Source organism: Arachis hypogaea, chromosome 4 (genome assembly GCF_003086295.3).
Source record: "Arachis hypogaea cultivar Tifrunner chromosome 4, arahy.Tifrunner.gnm2.J5K5, whole genome shotgun sequence".
NCBI lineage: Eukaryota > Viridiplantae > Streptophyta > Magnoliopsida > Fabales > Fabaceae > Arachis > Arachis hypogaea.
Window position 1 is genome coordinate 85,136,211 of NC_092039.1, and position 25,053 is coordinate 85,161,263.

A 25,053-nucleotide genomic window follows, 5' to 3' on the forward strand; every position below is an offset into this window, starting at 1 on the left:
TGGATGATTGCATCAAATCAAAAAATTGAAAGTGACACACCAAGATTCTAAGTTTGGTGTGCCACCTATTTTTCTATGCTGATAGCTACGATTTTAGGAAATTGCACAATCGGCAAAAATTCCTTCCGGCAAGTGCACCGGTTATCGTCAAGTAAAAACTCACAATAGAGTGAGGTCGAATCCCACAAGGATTGGTTGAGTGAGCAATTCGGATTAGAAGTGTGTTCTAGTTGAGCGGAATCAAGATTTAGATGAGAATTGCGGAATGTAAAATTGCATGAATTAAAGAGCGAGAAGCTAAATTGCTGAAACTAAAAAGGGATCGGGGTGATTGCATGAATTTAATTGCAGAATGTAAAGAGAAAGTGGTAGATCAGAAATGGGGAATTCATTGGGTTTCAGGAGATATTGAGATCTCCGAATCAAAACATTTTTATCCCTTCCTCAACGAATGCATTCATTGAATTTTGCTTGGCAATCTTATATGATTGGATCCCAATCCCTTGGCTCACCAATTCTCTCTAAAAACAAACAAATTCCCAATCCCTTGGTTTAAATGTTCATAAGAAGAGATGATGCTCGATCACTGATTATACCACACAGTTTCATGAACCACAATTTGGTAGGATTACATTTCACAATATCCATCCAAACCCCAATCCAATTCACTGTGAGAAAGCTTCTCTAGCATGAATCCTCCATTCCTTTCCCAAGGTTCCGAAGGATTCCAATTATGGATAGTTTCTTTCCCAAGACAACTAACCAATGGAATTAGATCGAGAAGCTTTCTAACAAAATTCAAGAGGAAAGATTGAAGAAGAAGATAAAAACTATTATTGATTCATTGAATTACAATAGAGCTCCCTAACCCAATGAAAGGGGTTTAGTGAGTCATAGCTCTGAATTCAATTACAAAAGTGTGAAAACTAGCAAAATGATCCAAAAAGTCCCCCTCCTAACTTAAATTCTATCCTATTTATACACTTTCTAAATTGAGCTTCTGTTGTGTTTCTTGGGCTTTGAGGCCTTTCCCTGATTTCCTTTTGCTTTGGGTTTATGATCCATAATCCTGATGAGGCTGCTGATCCAATTCTGTGACATTCATTGAGCCAACTTAGTGATAATCAAGTAATGACACATGACTCAACAAATCGAAATTCCAGACTCATCAATTCTTCAGGCCCAATCCCATAAACCATGATATTCAATTGGGTTTCATACCAGAGTACATTTAAGTTAATGTTTGTGCTCAAATGCTAACTTAAACTGCAATATCTTTGGCCCAGAAACCTTTTCAATTAGTGGCGTTTAAGTTGCAGTTTAAGCTTAAACTGCAACTTAAACGTTGGACACTCCTGGAGGTGGTATAATTCAAGCACGTTTAAGCTTCAGTTTAAGGTTAAACTGAAGCTTAAATGTGGAAATGGAAGAAAGCAACCCTGGAGGGTAAAGTAGTCGAACACGTTTAAGCTTCAGTTTAAGGTTAAACTGAAGCTTAAACTTGGAAATGGAAGAAGGCAACCCTGGAGTGTGGAATTGTCGAACACGTTTAAGCTTCAGTTTAAGGTTAAACTGAAGCTTAAACGTGGAAATGAGAAAGCAACACTGGAGGAGAAAAAATAGTCGAACACGTTTAAGCTTCAGTTTAAGGTTAAACTGAAGCTTAAACGTGGAAATGAGAAAGCAACCCTGGAGGAGAAAAATAGTCGAACACGTTTAAGCTCCAGTTTAAGGTTAAACTGGAGTTTAAACGTGGAAATGGCTCCCTGGTGCAATTTCTCATTTCTGGCGTTTAACTTCCAGTTTAAGGTTAAACTGGAGGTTAAACGCCAGTTTCAGCTTTTCCTCAGCTTTCATGATTCTGGCGTTTAAGCTCCAGTTTAAGCTTAAACTGCTTAAACTGGAGCTTAAACTGGAGCTTAAACTGCTTAAACTGGAGCTTAAACTGGAGCTTAAACTCCACATGTGATATTCAAGCTTCCTTTATTGATTTTGTTGCTTCCTTGCCTAACCTCTTCTTCCCTGAAATCATCCAAACAACTGCATCAAAGTCTTGCAAAATTTTATGAGAAATCTTCCATTCATAGCATTCAAGTAATATAACTAAAAACTCATGAAATTTGCATCAAAATCATACTGTTTGGATGGTTCATTGCTTTGTTATTCATTTAACCATTCTTGGTTACTTTAAGCTCAAGAAAATGCATAAAACAACTAAAACTAACAGAAAAATGCTAGTGAAACTAGCCTAAGATGCCTTGGCATCACAACACCAAACTTAATACTTGCTTGTCCCTAAGCAAGTCCTGAGTTATTTGAGAAGAAAGTATGAAACAGAAAGCAATTACATTGGCTATATTAGCAAACATTTGAAGTTCATCAGAAGGGTTTTATGCAGAAAGTTGCAGCATCACTTTTTCATTCTTATCAGGTAAGATTATCACTTTTTCATTGCATCCATCAAACACTGCTATGGCCTCTTGTTATTCTTATGTCCTTGGCACTTTTCCCTTCTTTGTTTTTCTTTTTCTTAGAGCTCCTTTGCTCCTTGTTTGCTCAGTGTCATGTGTTGCACAAGCCTTTGGCATTTTCTTTTTCTTATCAGTGCACTACACATATCCACTACAGGCATTTTAGTTCACATTTCTTCTTGAGACATTGGTGCCCAGCACCTCTTTGTGTGACTAAATGTTTTGTATTTAGGTTGCTCTTGATAATGGACTTTTGGTTGATAATCCCGGGTTAGTTAACCCAAGTTACCAAGTGTTGAAACACTCCTCAGAACCTATTCATCCAAGCATATCCTTAATACATAAACACCACAGGCATTTGTCTCAGAAGTTCAAACCATTGGTGCCTAGCTTATTTTCTCAATTTTTTTTGCTTTTTGGTTGCCCTTTTTCAGTGGCTTTTTCTTCTTCTTTTTCTTTCTTTTTCATGGCCAAAGACATTTATTCATCAAGATCCATAGACAGTATTCAAACTTCTACACAAAAATGATAATTCTACACTCAATTTCCAGTGATCTGACTAAACAATCAAGCATGCATACCACCACTTAATTCTACTTGATTTGTCCCTAATTGAGCCAAGTTACTTTTGTTCAAACTTTTCTTTTATTTTTGGAAACAGAACAAGCATGGCAAGCATTTGTTTAAGAAGGTGAAGTTATATCCAAACATCTAGGCATTCACTTTATTCAAAGCAGTAAACCAACACTCATACTAAAAACTTCACATTCCAGAAAGATTCAACAATTACAGTTTAAACCAGAACAAGCATACTTTTGTTTGCCTTTTAAAGAATGGTCAAGGAACAACACCACCTTGTGAAATTTCTTGTTTTCTCTTTGTTGCCAGGATCCTTCTTCTCCTAGTTGTTGCTTCATGTTCTTTCTAAGATCCTTGTTTCCTTTCCTGCAAAGAGTGATGAAGTTGCTTGCTTCTCAAGCACTTGAGTGGTTAGCTCAACTATGTATGGGCAAGTGTCTGAGTCTTAAGTTGGTGTGTGAACACCAAACTTAGTCTCCTACTTACTCCTCTGCTCTTTGAATCCTTGAATTCTCCTTGGAATGAAGTTGCTGCTAAGGATTTTAAGCATTTCTGTGATTGGTTAGAATGGTTGTTCCTTTCATATAATTCAAAGGTTGTTGTGTTCAGTTGATCCGTATGGTGGAACACCAAACTTAGAGTCACACATTCCCCTTTGAATTATTGATCCACGAATTCATTGTTTGGTGTGAAACACCAAACTTAATTCTTTGCAATGCACAGAAACTACTTCACCTTTTTATTGAAACAAATGAAAGAAACAGCAAAGGAGTATTACCTCAGGTTGGGTTGCCTCCCAACAAGCGCTTCTTTAACGTCACTAGCTTGACGGTTGTCCCTTGTTAGGGTGGATTGTAGTGCTTGATGTCCTCTCCTCTCATTATGAAAACGTCCCCATTTGATTCCTTCATGATTTCCAAATGTTCCATAGAAAGAACTTTCCTAATTGTGAACACTTGAGGGAGCTGGGAAGGAATGGTCTTGAGGCCAGGTGGGATTGGCAGATAATGACTTGATATCACTTTATCTCCCGGAGAGAAACCTTCAGTGGGAACTTTCTTTTTTCTCCACCCTCTTGGCAATTTCTTTACAATTCTTCCTTCTCTCTTGAGGATTTCTTCATTGACCCTTATACCAGGAGGATCCTTCTGATCTGTTTCAATTGATTCTTGTGGCTTTAACTCTTGCAATTCTTGTTTGCCTTCCAAGGACTGTTTCAGAGTTTCAGCTGCTGGATTGCTTTCCTCCAAACACAGATGGCTACTATCATCCTTAGGCTTTTCAGGTTCTGGTTCAGGCTCAGATGCAGGTTTGAAAACATGGAAAATGAGCTGTTCATCATGTATTCTCAAAATTAGCTCTCCTTGTTCTACATCTATGAGCGCTCTAGCAGTGGCTAGAAATGGCCTTCCCAGAATGATAGGGTGTAGGTAGCTTTCCTCCATATCCAAAATGACAAAGTCTGTGGGGAAGAAATAATTTCCCACTTTCACCAGCACATTCTCAACTACCCCTTCAGCTTGCTTTTGAGTTTTGTCAGCCAGTTGTATGATTACATCAGTGGATCTTACCTCATTCAGTTGTAGCCTCTTCATAAGAGTCAGAGGCATCACATTTATGCTAGCTCCTAGATCACAGAATCCTCTGTCAATTTTTGTTTCCCCTATGATGCAGGGGATATGAAAACTTCCTGGGTCTGTTTTCTTAGAGACTATGTCCTTCTTGATGAGTGCACTGCATTCTTTGTTCATTATTACAGTTTGTCCTCCCTTCAAAACTCTTTTCTTGCTCAGCAATTCCTTCAAATACTTGATATGTGTAGGCATTTGCTGGAGAATCTCAAGAAAGGGAATATTGATATGGAGAGACTTAAATGTCTCTAAAAACCTTGAATATGTTTTCCCTTTTTCACCTCCTCCTAACCTCTGAGGAAATGGTGCTTTTGGTTGGTATGTTTCCAGCATGCCTTTATTTTGCAGTTCCTTGGCTTGCTCAGTTTCACTTTCCTGCTTAGCTTCTTCCACACCTTCCTTCAAGATTTCTGGCTCCTGTTCTGATGGTCTAATTCCTTCTTCTTCTGAGACTTCCTTCAATATGGTGATGGCCTTGCATTCTTCCCATCTCACTCCCTTTTGTTCCCCTTTAGGATTCTTTTCTGTGTCACTAGGGAACACTGCAGTTGACTTGGGGGCCTGTTGAGATAGCTCTCCTACTCGAGACTCCATCCTCTTGAGTTTTTCACCATGGTTCCTTAAGGTAGATCTCACATCATCCCTAAAGCTTTTCAACTCACTTATGTCCTGACCCATGTTTGCAAGCATTCCTTCTATCCTGTTTAATTGATCTTGAAATTGTTGGTTCGGATTAGGTTGGGCAGGTTGATTATTTTGGCCATGATATGGTGGTTGGGGGTAAGTATTTTGTGTGGCTTGGTATGATCTTTGGTTGGAGTTTTGGTATGTGGAATTGTTATGTTGGTTGGGGTTGTAAGGTTTGTGGTTTTGTGGTTGGGTTTGCTGGTTTCCCCACCCAAAGTTTGGGTGGTTTTTCCAGCCTGGGTTGTAAGTGTTGGAATGTGGATCATATGGTTGCCTTTGTTGATTTCCCACATAGTTGGCCTCTTCCCAATCACCTCCTTCAGTGCTTACTTCCTCTTGATCTTGTGTGTGTATTGCAGCCATTTGATTTGTTTCGAATTTCCTGGTGAGCTCTGCTAGTTGCTTGGCAAACACCTTGTTTTGGGCTAGAATTGTATCAACATGGTTCAGCTCCATGACTCCCTTAGTGTTGTGTCTCTCTGAAGCATAGTAGTACTCATTCTCAGCCACTGTCTCAATCACTTCAATGGCTTCTTCCACAGTCTTTTTCCTGTTCAATGAACCTCCTGATGAATGGTCTACAGCCTTCCTTGATTCATAAGAAAGTCCATCATAGAAAATATGCAATTGCACCCAGTCATGGAACATGTCTGGTGGGCATTTCCTTGTCAAATCCTTGAACCTCTCCCATGCCTCGTAGAGAGTTTCACCATCTTGTTGTCTAAAAGTCTGAACCTCAGATCGAAGCCTATTGACCTTTTGTGGGGGGTAGAAACGTGCCAGAAACTTGCTTTCCACCTCATCCCAGGTTGTTAGACTCCCCCTTGGGAATGATTCCAGCCACTTAGCTGCCTTGTCCCTAAGTGAAAATGGGAACAAGAGCAGTTTATAGGCATCTTCCTGGACTCCATTGGACTTCACAGTGTCGCAAATTCTCAGGAATTTTGTGAGATGTTGGTTTGGATCTTCATTAGCACTCCCACCAAATGAACAATGATCCTCCACCAGTGATATTAGCTGTGGTTTGAGTTCAAAATTGTTGGCCTGAATGGGTGGTTTCTGAATACTGCTACCACAATTCCCAGAGGTTGGGTTTATGTATGAACCAAGAACCCTCCTCTCGGGAATGGCATTGTTTCCATCAGCTCTCTCATGGTTGTGAACTTCTCTATCCATGTTGAGATCTAGAGCTTCCTCAAAATTGTCCTCAGATTCTCCTTCAGATTCTTCTTCTCTCAGTACTCTCTTCCCTCTTGCTTCCCTTCTAAGTTTATGAAGGGTCCTCTCTGGTTCGGTATATGGAGGAGTTGATGTCTCTCCTCTCCTACCTGTCATACAAGAACACAGCACAGGCAACAAACAAGTGAAATACTCTTGGTTAATGAAGAGTATGGTTAGAGCAGTTGAGGAATTAATTCAAATAGTTAGTGGGTCAGTGAGTTAGTTGCTTGAATTTAAAGGTATAAAGAAAGAAAGCAAGTAACAGAGTGCAGAAATTAAAATTCAACAAGTAACTTGAACTGAATTAACAAAACAAGAAAAATGCTCAATCTAGTTAACTTCCAATTTGAAAATTGTCAATCGAAAACCAATCCCCGGCAACGGCGCCATAAACTTGATAGCTACGATTTTAGGAAATTGCACAATCGGCAAAAATTCCTTCCGGCAAGTGCACCGGTTATCGTCAAGTAAAAACTCACAATAGAGTGAGGTCGAATCCCACAAGGATTGGTTGAGTGAGCAATTCGGATTAGAAGTGTGTTCTAGTTGAGCGGAATCAAGATTTAGATGAGAATTGCGGAATGTAAAATTGCATGAATTAAAGAGCGAGAAGCTAAATTGCTGAAACTAAAAAGGGATCGGGGTGATTGCATGAATTTAATTGCAGAATGTAAAGAAAAAGTGGTAGATCAGAAATGGGGAATTCATTGGGTTTCAGGAGATATTGAGATCTCCGAATCAAAACATTTTTATCCCTTCCTCAACCAATGCATTCATTGAATTTTGCTTGGCAATCTTATATGATTGGATCCCAATCCCTTGGCTCACCAATTCTCTCTAAAAACAAACAAATTCCCAATCCCTTGGTTTAAATGTTCATAAGAAGAGATGATGCTCGATCACTTATTATACCACACAGTTTCATGAACCACAATTTGGTAGGATTACATGTCACAATATCCATCCAAACCCCAATCCAATTCACTGTGAGAAAGCTTCTCTAGCATGAATCCTCCATTCCTTTCCCAAGGTTCCGAAGGATTCCAATTATGGATAGTTTCTTTCCCAAGACAACTAACCAATGGAATTAGATCGAGAAGCTTTCTAACAAAATTCAAGAGAAAAGATTGAAGAAGAAGATAAAAACTATTATTGATTCATTGAATTACAATAGAGCTCCCTAACCCAATGAAAGGGGTTTAGTGAGTCATAGCTCTGAATTCAATTACAAAAGTGTGAAAACTAGCAAAATGATCCAAAAAGTCCCCCTCCTAACTTAAATTCTATCCTATTTATACACTTTCTAAATTGAGCTTCTGTTGTGTTTCTTGGGCTTTGAGGCCTTTCCCTGATTTCCTTTTGCTTTGGGTTTATGATCCACAATCCTGATGAGGCTGCTGATCCAATTCTGTGACATTCATTGAGCCAACTTAGTGATAATCAAGTAATGACACATGACTCAACAAATCGAAATTCCAGACTCATCAATTCTTCAGGCCCAATCCCATAAACCATGATATTCAATTGGGTTTCATACCAGAGTACATTTAAGTTAATGTTTGTGCTCAAATGCTAACTTAAACTGCAATATCTTTGGCCCAGAAACCTTTTCAATTAGTGGCGTTTAAGTTGCAGTTTAAGCTTAAACTGCAACTTAAACGTTGGACACTCCTGGAGGTGGTATAATTCAAGCACGTTTAAGCTTCAGTTTAAGGTTAAACTGAAGCTTAAATGTGGAAATGGAAGAAAGCAACCCTGGAGGGTAAAGTAGTCGAACACGTTTAAGCTTCAGTTTAAGGTTAAACTGAAGCTTAAACTTGGAAATGGAAGAAGGCAACCCTGGAGTGTGGAATTGTCGAACACGTTTAAGCTTCAGTTTAAGGTTAAACTGAAGCTTAAACGTGGAAATGAGAAAGCAACACTGGAGGAGAAAAAATAGTCGAACACGTTTAAGCTTCAGTTTAAGGTTAAACTGAAGCTTAAACGTGGAAATGAGAAAGCAACCCTGGAGGAGAAAAATAGTCGAACACGTTTAAGCTCCAGTTTAAGGTTAAACTGGAGTTTAAACGTGGAAATGGCTCCCTGGTGCAATTTCTCATTTCTGGCGTTTAACTTCCAGTTTAAGGTTAAACTGGAGGTTAAACGCCAGTTTCAGCTTTTCCTCAGCTTTCATGATTCTGGCGTTTAAGCTCCAGTTTAAGCTTAAACTGCTTAAACTGGAGCTTAAACTGGAGCTTAAACTGCTTAAACTGGAGCTTAAACTGGAGCTTAAACTCCACATGTGATATTCAAGCTTCCTTTATTGATTTTGTTGCTTCCTTGCCTAACCTCTTCTTCCCTGAAATCATCCAAACAACTGCATCAAAGTCTTGCAAAATTTTATGAGAAATCTTCCATTCATAGCATTCAAGTAATATAACTAAAAACTCATGAAATTTGCATCAAAATCATACTGTTTGGATGGTTCATTGCTTTGTTATTCATTTAACCATTCTTGGTTACTTTAAGCTCAAGAAAATGCATAAAACAACTAAAACTAACAGAAAAATGCTAGTGAAACTAGCCTAAGATGCCTTGGCATCACAACACCAAACTTAATACTTGCTTGTCCCTAAGCAAGTCCTGAGTTATTTGAGAAGAAAGTATGAAACAGAAAGCAATTACATTGGCTATATTAGCAAACATTTGAAGTTCATCAGAAGGGTTTTATGCAGAAAGTTGCAGCATCACTTTTTCATTCTTATCAGGTAAGATTATCACTTTTTCATTGCATCCATCAAACACTGCTATGGCCTCTTGTTATTCTTATGTCCTTGGCACTTTTCCCTTCTTTGTTTTTCTTTTTCTTAGAGCTCCTTTGCTCCTTGTTTGCTCAGTGTCATGTGTTGCACAAGCCTTTGGCATTTTCTTTTTCTTATCAGTGCACTACACATATCCACTACAGGCATTTTAGTTCACATTTCTTCTTGAGACATTGGTGCCCAGCACCTCTTTGTGTGACTAAATGTTTTGTATTTAGGTTGCTCTTGATAATGGACTTTTGGTTGATAATCCCGGGTTAGTTAACCCAAGTTACCAAGTGTTGAAACACTCCTCAGAACCTATTCATCCAAGCATATCCTTAATACATAAACACCACAGGCATTTGTCTCAGAAGTTCAAACCATTGGTGCCTAGCTTATTTTCTCAATTTTTTTTTGCTTTTTGGTTGCCCTTTTTCAGTGGCTTTTTCTTCTTCTTTTTCTTTCTTTTTCATGGCCAAAGACATTTATTCATCAAGATCCATAGACAGTATTCAAACTTCTACACAAAAATGATAATTCTACACTCAATTTCCAGTGATCTGACTAAACAATCAAGCATGCATACCACCACTTAATTCTACTTGATTTGTCCCTAATTGAGCCAAGTTACTTTTGTTCAAACTTTTCTTTTATTTTTGGAAACAGAACAAGCATGGCAAGCATTTGTTTAAGAAGGTGAAGTTATATCCAAACATCTAGGCATTCACTTTATTCAAAGCAGTAAACCAACACTCATACTAAAAACTTCACATTCCAGAAAGATTCAACAATTACAGTTTAAACCAGAACAAGCATACTTTTGTTTGCCTTTTAAAGAATGGTCAAGGAACAACACCACCTTGTGAAATTTCTTGTTTTCTCTTTGTTGCCAGGATCCTTCTTCTCCTAGTTGTTGCTTCATGTTCTTTCTAAGATCCTTGTTTCCTTTCCTGCAAAGAGTGATGAAGTTGCTTGCTTCTCAAGCACTTGAGTGGTTAGCTCAACTATGTATGGGCAAGTGTCTGAGTCTTAAGTTGGTGTGTGAACACCAAACTTAGTCTCCTACTTACTCCTCTGCTCTTTGAATCCTTGAATTCTCCTTGGAATGAAGTTGCTGCTAAGGATTTTAAGCATTTCTGTGATTGGTTAGAATGGTTGTTCCTTTCATATAATTCAAAGGTTGTTGTGTTCAGTTGATCCGTATGGTGGAACACCAAACTTAGAGTCACACATTTCCCTTTGAATTATTGATCCACGAATTCATTGTTTGGTGTGAAACACCAAACTTAATTCTTTGCAATGCACAGAAACTACTTCACCTTTTTATTGAAACAAATGAAAGAAACAGCAAAGGAGTATTACCTCAGGTTGGGTTGCCTCCCAACAAGCGCTTCTTTAACATCACTAGCTTGACGGTTGTCCCTTGTTAGGGTGGATTGTAGTGCTTGATGTCCTCTCCTCTCATTATGAAAACGTCCCCATTTGATTCCTTCATGATTTCCAAATGTTCCATAGAAAGAACTTTCCTAATTGTGAACACTTGAGGGAGCTGGGAAGGAATGGTCTTGAGGCCAGGTGGGATTGGCAGATAATGACTTGATATCACTTTATCTCCCGGAGAGAAACCTTCAGTGGGAACTTTCTTTTTCTCCACCCTCTTGGCAATTTCTTTACAATTCTTCCTTCTCTCTTGAGGATTTCTTCATTGACCCTTATACCAGGAGGATCCTTCTGATCTGTTTCAATTGATTCTTGTGGCTTTAACTCTTGCAATTCTTGTTTGCCTTCCAAGGACTGTTTCAGAGTTTCAGCTGCTGGATTGCTTTCCTCCAAACACAGATGGCTACTATCATCCTTAGGCTTTTCAGGTTCTGGTTCAGGCTCAGATGCAGGTTTGAAAACATGGAAAATGAGCTGTTCATCATGTATTCTCAAAATTAGCTCTCCTTGTTCTACATCTATGAGCGCTCTAGCAGTGGCTAGAAATGGCCTTCCCAGAATGATAGGGTGTAGGTAGCTTTCCTCCATATCCAAAATGACAAAGTCTGTGGGGAAGAAATAATTTCCCACTTTCACCAGCACATTCTCAACTACCCCTTCAGCTTGCTTTTGAGTTTTGTCAGCCAGTTGTATGATTACATCAGTGGATCTTACCTCATTCAGTTGTAGCCTCTTCATAAGAGTCAGAGGCATCACATTTATGCTAGCTCCTAGATCACAGAATCCTCTGTCAATTTTTGTTTCCCCTATGATGCAGGGGATATGAAAACTTCCTGGGTCTGTTTTCTTAGAGACTATGTCCTTCTTGATGAGTGCACTGCATTCTTTGTTCATTATTACAGTTTGTCCTCCCTTCAAAACTCTTTTCTTGCTCAGCAATTCCTTCAAATACTTGATATGTGTAGGCATTTGCTGGAGAATCTCAAGAAAGGGAATATTGATATGGAGAGACTTAAATGTCTCTAAAAACCTTGAATATGTTTTCCCTTTTTCACCTCCTCCTAACCTCTGAGGAAATGGTGCTTTTGGTTGGTATGTTTCCAGCATGCCTTTATTTTGCAGTTCCTTGGCTTGCTCAGTTTCACTTTCCTGCTTAGCTTCTTCCACACCTTCCTTCAAGATTTCTGGCTCCTGTTCTGATGGTCTAATTCCTTCTTCTTCTGAGACTTCCTTCAATATGGTGATGGCCTTGCATTCTTCCCATCTCACTCCCTTTTGTTCCCCTTTAGGATTCTTTTCTGTGTCACTAGGGAACACTGCAGTTGACTTGGGGGCCTGTTGAGATAGCTCTCCTACTCGAGACTCCATCCTCTTGAGTTTTTCACCATGGTTCCTTAAGGTAGATCTCACATCATCCCTAAAGCTTTTCAACTCACTTATGTCCTGACCCATGTTTGCAAGCATTCCTTCTATCCTGTTTAATTGATCTTGAAATTGTTGGTTCGGATTAGGTTGGGCAGGTTGATTATTTTGGCCATGATATGGTGGTTGGGGGTAAGTATTTTGTGTGGCTTGGTATGATCTTTGGTTGGAGTTTTGGTATGTGGAATTGTTATGTTGGTTGGGGTTGTAAGGTTTGTGGTTTTGTGGTTGGGTTTGCTGGTTTCCCCACCCAAAGTTTGGGTGGTTTTTCCAGCCTGGGTTGTAAGTGTTGGAATGTGGATCATATGGTTGCCTTTGTTGATTTCCCACATAGTTGGCCTCTTCCCAATCACCTCCTTCAGTGCTTACTTCCTCTTGATCTTGTGTGTGTATTGCAGCCATTTGATTTGTTTCGAATTTCCTGGTGAGCTCTGCTAGTTGCTTGGCAAACACCTTGTTTTGGGCTAGAATTGTATCAACATGGTTCAGCTCCATGACTCCCTTAGTGTTGTGTCTCTCTGAAGCATAGTAGTACTCATTCTCAGCCACTGTCTCAATCACTTCAATGGCTTCTTCCACAGTCTTTTTCCTGTTCAATGAACCTCCTGATGAATGGTCTACAGCCTTCCTTGATTCATAAGAAAGTCCATCATAGAAAATATGCAATTGCACCCAGTCATGGAACATGTCTGGTGGGCATTTCCTTGTCAAATCCTTGAACCTCTCCCATGCCTCGTAGAGAGTTTCACCATCTTGTTGTCTAAAAGTCTGAACCTCAGATCGAAGCCTATTGACCTTTTGTGGGGGGTAGAAACGTGCCAGAAACTTGCTTTCCACCTCATCCCAGGTTGTTAGACTCCCCCTTGGGAATGATTCCAGCCACTTAGCTGCCTTGTCCCTAAGTGAAAATGGGAACAAGAGCAGTTTATAGGCATCTTCCTGGACTCCATTGGACTTCACAGTGTCGCAAATTCTCAGGAATTTTGTGAGATGTTGGTTTGGATCTTCATTAGCACTCCCACCAAATGAACAATGATCCTCCACCAGTGATATTAGCTGTGGTTTGAGTTCAAAATTGTTGGCCTGAATGGGTGGTTTCTGAATGCTGCTACCACAATTCCCAGAGGTTGGGTTTATGTATGAACCAAGAACCCTCCTCTCGGGAATGGCATTGTTTCCATCAGCTCTCTCATGGTTGTGAACTTCTCTATCCATGTTGAGATCTAGAGCTTCCTCAAAATTGTCCTCAGATTCTCCTTCAGATTCTTCTTCTCTCAGTACTCTCTTCCCTCTTGCTTCCCTTCTAAGTTTATGAAGGGTCCTCTCTGGTTCGGTATATGGAGGAGTTGATGTCTCTCCTCTCCTACCTGTCATACAAGAACACAGCACAGGCAACAAACAAGTGAAATACTCTTGGTTAATGAAGAGTATGGTTAGAGCAGTTGAGGAATTAATTCAAATAGTTAGTGGGTCAGTGAGTTAGTTGCTTGAATTTAAAGGTATAAAGAAAGAAAGCAAGTAACAGAGTGCAGAAATTAAAATTCAACAAGTAACTTGAACTGAATTAACAAAACAAGAAAAATGCTCAATCTAGTTAACTTCCAATTTGAAAATTGTCAATCGAAAACCAATCCCCGGCAACGGCGCCATAAACTTGATAGCTACGATTTTAGGAAATTGCACAATCGGCAAAAATTCCTTCCGGCAAGTGCACCGGTTATCGTCAAGTAAAAACTCACAATAGAGTGAGGTCGAATCCCACAAGGATTGGTTGAGTGAGCAATTCGGATTAGAAGTGTGTTCTAGTTGAGCGGAATCAAGATTTAGATGAGAATTGCGGAATGTAAAATTGCATGAATTAAAGAGCGAGAAGCTAAATTGCTGAAACTAAAAAGGGATCGGGGTGATTGCATGAATTTAATTGCAGAATGTAAAGAAAAAGTGGTAGATCAGAAATGGGGAATTCATTGGGTTTCAGGAGATATTGAGATCTCCGAATCAAAACATTTTTATCCCTTCCTCAACCAATGCATTCATTGAATTTTGCTTGGCAATCTTATATGATTGGATCCCAATCCCTTGGCTCACCAATTCTCTCTAAAAACAAACAAATTCCCAATCCCTTGGTTTAAATGTTCATAAGAAGAGATGATGCTCGATCACTTATTATACCACACAGTTTCATGAACCACAATTTGGTAGGATTACATGTCACAATATCCATCCAAACCCCAATCCAATTCACTGTGAGAAAGCTTCTCTAGCATGAATCCTCCATTCCTTTCCCAAGGTTCCGAAGGATTCCAATTATGGATAGTTTCTTTCCCAAGACAACTAACCAATGGAATTAGATCGAGAAGCTTTCTAACAAAATTCAAGAGAAAAGATTGAAGAAGAAGATAAAAACTATTATTGATTCATTGAATTACAATAGAGCTCCCTAACCCAATGAAAGGGGTTTAGTGAGTCATAGCTCTGAATTCAATTACAAAAGTGTGAAAACTAGCAAAATGATCCAAAAAGTCCCCCTCCTAACTTAAATTCTATCCTATTTATACACTTTCTAAATTGAGCTTCTGTTGTGTTTCTTGGGCTTTGAGGCCTTTCCCTGATTTCCTTTTGCTTTGGGTTTATGATCCATAATCCTGATGAGGCTGCTGATCCAATTCTGTGACATTCATTGAGCCAACTTAGTGATAATCAAGTAATGACACATGACTCAACAAATCGAAATTCCAGACTCATCAATTCTTCAGGCCCAATCCCATAAACCATGATATTCAATTGGGTTTCATACCAGAGTACATTTAAGTTAATGTTTGTGCTCAAATGCTAACTTAAACTGCAATATCTTTGGCCCAGAAACCTTTTCAATTAGTGGCGTTTAAGTTGCAGTTTAAGCTTAAACTGCAACTTAAACGTTGGACACTCCTGGAGGTGGTATAATTCAAGCACGTTTAAGCTTCAGTTTAAGGTTAAACTGAAGCTTAAATGTGGAAATGGAAGAAAGCAACCCTGGAGGGTAAAGTAGTCGAACACGTTTAAGCTTCAGTTTAAGGTTAAACTGAAGCTTAAACTTGGAAATGGAAGAAGGCAACCCTGGAGTGTGGAATTGTCGAACACGTTTAAGCTTCAGTTTAAGGTTAAACTGAAGCTTAAACGTGGAAATGAGAAAGCAACCCTGGAGGAGAAAAAATAGTCGAACACGTTTAAGCTTCAGTTTAAGGTTAAACTGAAGCTTAAACGTGGAAATGGAAGAAAGCAACCCTGGAGGGTAAAGTAGTCGAACACGTTTAAGCTTCAGTTTAAGGTTAAACTGAAGCTTAAACTTGGAAATGGAAGAAGGCAACCCTGGAGTGTGGAATTGTCGAACACGTTTAAGCTTCAGTTTAAGGTTAAACTGAAGCTTAAACGTGGAAATGAGAAAGCAACCCTGGAGGAGAAAAAATAGTCGAACACGTTTAAGCTTCAGTTTAAGGTTAAACTGAAGCTTAAACGTGGAAATGAGAAAGCAACCCTGGAGGAGAAAAATAGTCGAACACGTTTAAGCTCCAGTTTAAGGTTAAATTGGAGTTTAAACGTGGAAATGGCTCCCTGGTGTAATTTCTCATTTCTGGCGTTTAACTTCCAGTTTAAGGTTAAACTGGAGGTTAAACGCCAGTTTCAGCTTTTCCTCAGCTTTCATGATTCTGGCGTTTAAGCTCCAGTTTAAGCTTAAACTGCTTAAACTGGAGCTTAAACTGCTTAAACTGGAGCTTAAACTGGAGCTTAAACTGGAGCTTAAACTCCACATGTGATATTCAAGCTTCCTTTATTGATTTTGTTGCTTCCTTGCCTAACCTCTTCTTCCCTGAAATCATCCAAATAACTGCATCAAAGTCTTGCAAAATTTTATGAGAAATCTTCCATTCATAGCATTCAAGTAATATAACTAAAAACTCATGAAATTTGCATCAAAATCATACTGTTTGGATGGTTCATTGCTTTGTTATTCATTTAACCATTCTTGATTACTTTAAGCTCAAGAAAATGCATAAAACAACTAAAACTAACAAAAAAATGCTAGTGAAACTAGCCTAAGATGCCTTGGCATCATATGCAAATCATCCAGCAACACCACTTGTTTACATAATCATAATGCCGCTGCAGTGTTATTTTTTTTTTTAGTTAGACAATTTTAGTTTTCTTGATTGTTTTAGTCATTTCCTTGTTTTTAATGCTTTCTTTTATTAACTGTGTTTGTTAATACATCACCTAAACATCCTTACTCATGATAGATTCTTCACTTGGTGATTGTATTCAATAAATAACAGTTTCTTTTGTTTAGTTTTAGTTCAAATAAATTGACATATGGTTGCATTCTAAGTTTGGTGTTGCTATGCAACAAAATTTGGTTCCAATGCTTACTAGATACCTGCATTAATTTCAAGTGAAAGTGTTACACTAAGTTTGGTGTGCCACTTATTTTTTTATGCAATGTATCATGCACACCCTCTTATGTTTGCAATAAAAATGTCTTTGTCTCTTGTGCCTTGATTGTTATCTTTAATTTTGCTTGCTTAAAACACATGTGCTACTAACATATCATTGTGTAAGACATTCATGATCCTTCTTAGCCCCATAGCCATTGTTCTAATTGTTGCTTGAGGATGAGTGGTGGACGAAATTGTGATCCTTAATTAAAGGCTCCTTGGCATGTGCCAAAGAGAACTAATTTAACTAACTGATTACTTTCTCAGAGCACAATTCCGTTCAACTAACCAGCAAGTGTACTGGGTCGTCCAAGTAATACCTTACGTGAGTAAGGGTCGAATCCACAGAGATTATTGGTTTGAAGCAATCAATATTTATTTTATTAATCTTAGTTAGGATGTCGATAGGATTATTTGGATTAAAAGTGAAATTACTGGAATTGATAAAAGAGGGAACAATGTTACTTTGATATGCAGCACTGGGAAATATGTTGGAGTTTTTGGAGATGCTTTGTCCTCTGACTTCAACTCTTCCTTGAAATCCTCTTCTCACACGCAGGTCCCTTCCATGGCAAGCTCTATGTAGGGTGTCACCGTTGTCAGTGGCTACTTCCCATCCTCGCAGTGAAAACTATGCTCACGCACTCTGTCACAGTACGGCTAATCACCGGTTGGTTCCCGCTCCTACTGGAATAGAATCACTCTTTTGCGTCTGTCACTAACGCCCAGCAGGTTAAAGTTTGAAGTACGTCACAGTCATTCAATCCCGGAGTCCTACTCGGAATACCACAGACAAGGTTTAGACTTTCCGGATTCTCATGAATGCCGCCATCAATCCGGCTTATACCACGAAGATTCTGTTGGGGAATCTAAGAGATATTCATTCAATCTGATGTAGAACGGAGGTGGTTGTCAGGCACACGTTCATGGGTTGAGGAAGGTGATGAGTGTCACGGATCATCACCTTCTCCACGGTTAAGCGCGAATAAACATCTTAGATAAGAACAAGCGTGTTTGAATGGAAAACAAAGGAATTGTATTAAATCATCGAGACGCTGCAGAGCTCCTCACCCCCAACAATGGAGTTTAGAGACTCATGCCGTCACAAAGTATGTAATTCAGATCTGAAAATGTCATCAGGTCCAAGAAATGTCTGTAAAAGTTGTTTAAATAGTAAACTAATAACCTAGGGTTACAGAAAATGAATAAACTAAGATAATTGGTGCAGAAATCCACTTCTGGGGCCCACTTGGTGTGTGCTGGGGCTGAGACTAAAGCTTTCCACGTGCAGAGGCCTTTCTTGGCGTCAAACTTCATGTTATGACGTGTTTTGGGCGTTCAACTCCGGATAATGACGTTTTTCTGGCGTTTAACTCCAGACAGCAGCATGAACTAGGCGTTTAACGCCAAGTTACGTCGTCTATCCTCGCTCAAAGTATGGACTATTATATATTGTTGGAAAGCCCTGGATGTCTACTTTCCAACGCCGTTGAGAGCGCGCCAATTGGACTCCTGTAGCTCCAGAAAATCCATTTCGAGTGCAGGGAGGTCAGGATCCAACAGCATCAGCAGTCCTTTTTCAGCCTAAGTCAGATTTTTGCTCAGCTCCCTCAATTTCATCCAGAAAATACCTGAAATCACAGAAAAACACACAAACTCATAGTAAAGTCCAGAAATATGATTTTTGCCTAAAAACTAATAATATTCTACTAAAAACTAACTGAAACATGCTAAAATCTACATGAAATTACCCCCAAAAAGCGTATAAAATATCCGCTCATCAATGAGCAAGCATTCTGAGTTGGTATGGGAAGGAGAAGAACGAGAGGAAAATGACAACAATAGAGAAGATGAATTGCAAGGTTGTAAAGTTCCTTTTCCTCTCATTTATTTCCAGCACTTTAAATTGCATGATTGTCTTATTATCTTCTCTGTTTACATGTGTGGTATGACTAAGCATAGCTTGAATTTGATTTACAACATGTTGCTATGACATTATGACTACCAACTTGAGTTTTGTGAATTCAAAAGCAAAAAAGCATCATGATCATAAACAAACAAGGAATTAAAGAAGAACTTAGCATGTGCATACAAGTATTGGAAAGCTAGTATGATTGATTGTTGCTCAATTGCATTGGATTTTATTTAATTGAAGTTTTTCATCTAGTACATTTTGTGAAATCTTTTGAAATCATGAAAACCTTGAAGAAGCAAATACAATTAAAGCAAGAAAAGAAAAAGGGAAAGAATGAGAAAGCTGAAGGCTCTGAGTACCAATGGCAATTTATTTGCTAAGTGCTTGTGGTGTTTATGTATCAAGCCAAATGCTTGAAAACAAAACACTTAGAAGTCAAGGCTAGGCTCAAGTGCAAAAGCACTCCCTTAAAGCTCAAGGCTCTGAGCATCAATGATTAGAGAGTCAAGAAAAGAAAAAAAAATGAGCTTAATGAAGTCCTCTAATTAAATGCTTGTGGTGCTTATGTATCAAGTGGTAATACTTGAAAACAAAGCATTTAGAAGTCGTAGCTTTGTTATTAACTCATGGGGCAAAGCACCCAAAAGGAGAAGCTAATAAAAAAAAATCAAATGCTTGTTTCAAGGAAAAATTATAAGGAAAAGATTTCATAAAATAAGCTAGATATAAGCATCAATCATTTACATCTCTTTTGTAATTGTAGCATACATAGAAAACTAGCTTGCCATGAACATTAACTTGCTACTCTTCTTACCTTGGATTGTCAATTTCTATTGCATGATTCTTTTCTTGCTTGGGGACAAGCAAGGTTTAAGTTTGGTGTTGTGATGACAAGCCATCATATACCTATTTTTCTATGCTTTTTCATACAAGAAATTGATGATTTGTGCTTAAATATTGCATTCTTGTGTACTTAATTGGAAGATTTCCTTGATCTTTTAATTTTATAAATCTTGTAGGAAATAAGAAGAAAAAGAAGCAAAGAAGCACAAAAAAAGGAGAAAAAAGAGCTTTGGGGTACACTTTGAAGTTGGGGTACACTTTGGAGCCTTAGGCCACGCTTTTAAAAGCGTGGCCCATGACCAAATCAAAGAAGGAAGCAACCAGCACGCACACTGCCCTGCTCTTGCCAAGGGCAGGGCAGAATCGTGATGCAAAGTGAGGTTGGAAGCAAGAATTTTCGCTAAGGTAAAATCTGGGCGCTCACAGCATGACCATGCCTCCTTCAAAGGGCTATAACTTGAGCTACAGACGTCCAATTGATGTGCTTCCAAGGAAAATGGGTAGCGTGTGCACCGGCCAAGTCTCGAAAACAGGACTTCAATTTGGAAACACTGCCCTGCCCTCCGCGAGGGCAGGGCAGCATTTTGTTGTGGCACGGCCAGCGCACCATTCTGGCGCACCAAGGGACGGTTCGGCAGCACCAGCAGCATGCACAGGCACCAAACTGGCGCACCAGAAATTTCTGCCCTGCCCTCCGCGAGGGCAGGGCAGCATCCTGCGCACCAAGCTCGCACGCCACGCTCGCACCATGGCCGCACGCATCAATTCCTGCCCTGCCCTCCACAAGGGCAGGGAAGCCTCCTGGGAGCAACATGGGCCAAAATTCAACCAAAATTTCATTTAAATTCAATTCTTCTCCAAATTGAATCAAGGCCAACCAAACCCATTTCTCCTCAAATCCAAAGCAATCAAAGCCCACATCATCACTTAAAGGCACATGGATCAATTAAATTAGGATTTTCATTTTTGTAGTTTGTTTTAATTTCATTTTCATTTTTCATTTAGTAAAGCCTATATAAAGGCATCAATTGGAGCTGAAAGAAAAAGGGGGCTCCATTAGGGAGTGGTAGATAGCTCTCTCTTTTAATTTTCCTTTCTGCTTAAATTTTGGAGGAAGAATTGAAGGAATTCTGTTTCAATTCTCCATCTGAAATTCATTTGTGTTCTTCTGCATAATTGAGGAAATTGAGAAATTGGATCTGAAGTTTCTTTTACTGCTTTCATCTTTCTTCTCTTCTGCAAGTTGTCTTCTACTTTGATCAAGGAAGGAATTGAGATCTAGACTTATTTTCTAGTCTCTTTGATTTCCTGAGATCTTCATTTTAAATTTTCCAATTGAGTTGAATTTAATTTCTATTTGCTTCTTCAAGCAATTCTGCTTTCTGTTTGAGATCGGTTGCAAGTTACTACATCTTTTACTTCTCTGTTTGATTGCCATTTACAATTTCTTGTTTGATTTCTTGAATCCCAGCTCCCAAAATCCTTTTATTCTTCCTGCAATTTAAATTTTCAGTTGCTTGATTTATTGCTTCCTTTAATTTCCAGCACCTACTCCCCTTTACATTTAATGCAATTTACATTTCTTGTCATTTAAGATTTTGCCAATTTACTTTTCTTGCTCTTTAAGTTTCTATGCATTTTTCTTTCTGAACTTTATAATTCCTGCAAATTTACATTCTGTTGGCTACAGTTTCATCCAATATCCCTTAAATGTTAGCTTAACTAAACTAATCACCCACTAAAGTTGCTTGATCCATCAATCCCTGTGGGATCGACCTCACTCTTGTGAGTTATTATTACTTGATGCGACCCGGTACACTTGCCGGTTGGATTTGTGTGTTGGAAATTTGTTTTTCCACAAAAACACCATCAATTGTATTAATCCATTGAGACACAACAGAGCTCCTCACCCACAACCATGGGGTTTAGAGACTCATGCCGTAGAAGATACAAATTCAGATGTAAAATGTCATGAGGTACTGAATGAATCTCTAAAAGTAGTTTTTATACTCAACTAGTAACCTAGGTTTACAAAAATGAGTAAGCTAAGATAGATAGTACAGAAATCCACTTCCGGGGTCCACTTGGTGTGTGTTTGGGCTGAGCAATGAAGTTTTCACATGTAGAGACTATTCTTGGTATTTAACTCTAGCTTTTGTGCCAGTTTGGGCGTTTAACTCCAGCTTGTATCTTGTTTCTGGCGTTTAACGCCAGAATATGGTAGAAAGTTGGTGTTAAATGCCAGTTTGCGTCATCACAACTTGGGCAAAGTATGAACTATTATATATTTCTGGAAAGCTCAGGATGTTTACTTTCCAACGCAATTGAGAGCGCACCAATTGGGCTTCTGTAGCTCCAGAAAATCCATTTCGAGTGCAGGGAGGTCAGAATCCAAGAGCATCTATAGTCCTTTTTCAGTCTCTGAATCAGATTTTTGCTCAGGTCCCTCAATTTCAGCCAGAAAATACATGAAATCACAAAAAATACACAAACTTATAGCAAAGTCCAAAAATGTGATTTTTGCATAAAAACTAATAAAAATATACTAAAAAGTAGCTAGATCCTACTAAAAACTATATGAAAATACCCCCAAAAAGCATATAAAATATCCGCTCATCAATGATGTCAGTGTCAAGCAACTATGCAGAGAGAAAGTTCTGTTGGTGAAAGTTGCTTGGAGTCAGGCGGGAGTGGAGCAGCATACATGGGAACTTGAGTAAGCCATGAGAAAAAACTATCTTCACCTGTTCATAGGTAATTGTCATTAAATTTTGAGGACAAATTTTTAATTATATGGATAAGATGTAAACTCCAGTTAATTAATGAATAATTAATTAATAAATAAATTATGAGCCAAGGAGATTAAAAAATTAAAATTTTATAATTTGCAAATTGAAAAATATTTAAAATACGATTTAAAACACTAATTTTAACGGTTTTGGCCCAAAATTGGACCAACAGGCTAAAACTACTGAATCGAGCCTATGTTGGGCCCAAGAACTCAAGCCCAACTACTAACAACCTTCCTCCACACTTAACAAATTCAGATTTCATTGAGAGAGAGAGGGAGTTCCACGGTTAGAAGATAGAAGAGAAGTTAGACCCTAACTCACTATTCACCTTCAACTTCAATCACTCAACTTTTGATCCAAAGCTCCAATTGACGAGCCATTTGTGGCCAAGTGTTCGTCTCAAAATGTTTTTCGATTCTATTTGAACAAAGTGTTATGGAACTCAAAATGTTCGTCTCAAAATGTGTGATAAAGGTTGGATTGAATTGATGATGATTACTTGGTTGAGAATTTGTCTTGTAAGTATTGAATGATTGTGGAATCATGAATGAGGTTAGAATGTTTGGAAATGGCATTGGTATGGTTTGGTTTTAATTGAATTGGGATTTTGGTGAAATTGAGTAAACGTTCAAATTTGGTAAAAACCAGTTTTTAACTAACTTCGATGTGCTGTAACTTGGTTCTCGGACCTTCAAATTTTGTGAAACTTATTTTAAGTGAAAATTGGTTCTGAGTAGTTTACGACGTTTGAAGAACATACGAAAAATAATTTTTAACAAAAAATTATGTGCATTTGAAGTTTAGGGTTAAAAACTGAATTCTGTAATTATGATGAAAACCAAAATTTCTGGTATGTGTGCCCACGCACCATGTGATGCATATGCATAGAACAGAGGCAAGGGAAGTGCTTGTGCGTACGCACGACAAGAAAATTTTGCAAGTTGTGCGTATGCACAATAGTGTGCGCACGAACAAACTATGAATTGCGTTTAGGTGCGTGCGTATGCACAGTATGATGCATAGGTGCGTGCGTATGCACAGTATGATGCATATGCACAAGCCCTATTTTTAATTGATTGGCTTTTCCGGCAAGCTTGTAAACTTCTGTAACCCCCTAATTGAGGTCTAACAACTTGTTTTTAGGCCTGAGAATGAGTGTGAACTTGTAGATCATATTAATGGAGATTTTAGATGAGATTGTAGAGTAGAGCTGATGAATATTGATGAGAACTTGAGATTAATGAACTTACTGAATATCAAATGGAGATAAGACATGAATAATGAGACTGATGAAGATTTAACTATGGCTGGATTAGCCGGATTGGCTGATTTGGCAAAGTATGGGTGATATCCCACTTGTGTATTGATTAATTGGCAAGGTCTGACTGATATTCCACTTGTGTATTGATCGAAAAACTATTTATGGTGAGGTCTAGGTGTTATCCCGTTTGTGTAATGAATTGAAATTGAATATGAGGATTAAGACTCCCTGGGTAGATGCAGTGGTTCACCCCACTCTCCAGGTTGAGACTTCAGAATTTGTTGACCCTCCGTCGCAAGATGTGGCTGGACACTTATACCTTTCCTAATAATTCCTCAAAGGGAAGAGAATACCTCTTGGGGATGTGCGCACCGAGGGATTGTCTAGGGTTAGCTATTGTACCTGTCGGGTATGGCTGTATAATCGAAAAATGAGCTTATTGGCCATAGGGCACACATGCATCATTTACATTTGTATGTATTATTTTGGTGTACATCTTGTAATTGGTTTGCCTTCTTAATTAAATGTATCTATATGCTACTTGATCTAAATGCTTTATCTATTATTTCTATCTGTGTATTCCTTGTATTATTTTGTCTGTGTTTGCATAACTGAGAGATCCTTCATGATGGCGGTGGTGACGCTGAGAGTCCGTATTTGTATTTGAAAAAGAGATGATTGGAGATTGTGGTTAAATGAGATTTGAAACTAAATTACTGAGTTGGATTAATTGTGATAATGAGAGTATTAATATATTTTATTGAGAGAAATTGGAAATCTGAGATCCCTAATTCGCTGAGATTTAGTTTCTGATTACCAAGCTTAAACTTTGGGTTGAGTGGAGTATAAGATCGCCTAGTGGGTTCAGAAAGTTTTACATTATCTCTATTTGGAACTGTTTTCCTTTATTGGGAACCTAAAATGATGATGTTATCACCCATTTTAGGGAATTATTTACTTTACAGATGCAAGACATGAGGCACCTCATTAAGCATGCTAGATTCTCTCTAAGAAGTGAATATTTCTCTTTTAGGACTTGTATATTTTGCACTTAATTCTCCACTTTTATATTTTAACTTTTGTATCCCTCTCAGAGGTTGATTATGGAGAAACATGATTTATGTTTATACTTTTGTCATACTTTTGGGATGTATATATATTTCTAGCCAGCCTTTGCTTTGCAAGTCGAGACTAGAGCTTGATATGTATCACTTTTTTTGAATTCTATACACACACACACACACACACACACACATATCTGTCTCTTTTATCTCTGTAATTTATGCTTTCTACCTTTATTGTTTTGTTTTGAGCGCCACACAATTCTTATTTTCTCTACCATTATTTTCAAGGCTCCTAGTTAAATTATCTTTCATATATATATATATATATATATATATATATATATATATATATACGTATTTTACTTTTAGACGTCGTAATGCCTCATCACCTCTGATTTACAACTTAAGCGTAAAGCTCTGTGTGGTAGGACACTACAGGCCTTGTTCCATCCAGAGTAAAGACGGTGGTGTT

General features: G+C 38.5%; 2 non-coding genes across 2 annotated transcripts; both read left to right on the plus strand.

Annotated features, from left to right (window-relative positions):
• Positions 1–6,014: 6,014 nt before the first annotated feature.
• On the plus strand, positions 6,015–6,118 carry LOC112799391 (small nucleolar RNA R71). The gene has a single exon (XR_003200973.1). It is a non-coding gene; the product is annotated as a small nucleolar RNA R71 (small nucleolar RNA).
• A 6,801-nt stretch (positions 6,119–12,919) lies between these two features.
• LOC112799403 (small nucleolar RNA R71) lies at positions 12,920–13,023 on the plus strand. Its single transcript, XR_003200984.1, has one exon. It is a non-coding gene; the product is annotated as a small nucleolar RNA R71 (small nucleolar RNA).
• Positions 13,024–25,053: the final 12,030 nt, after the last annotated feature.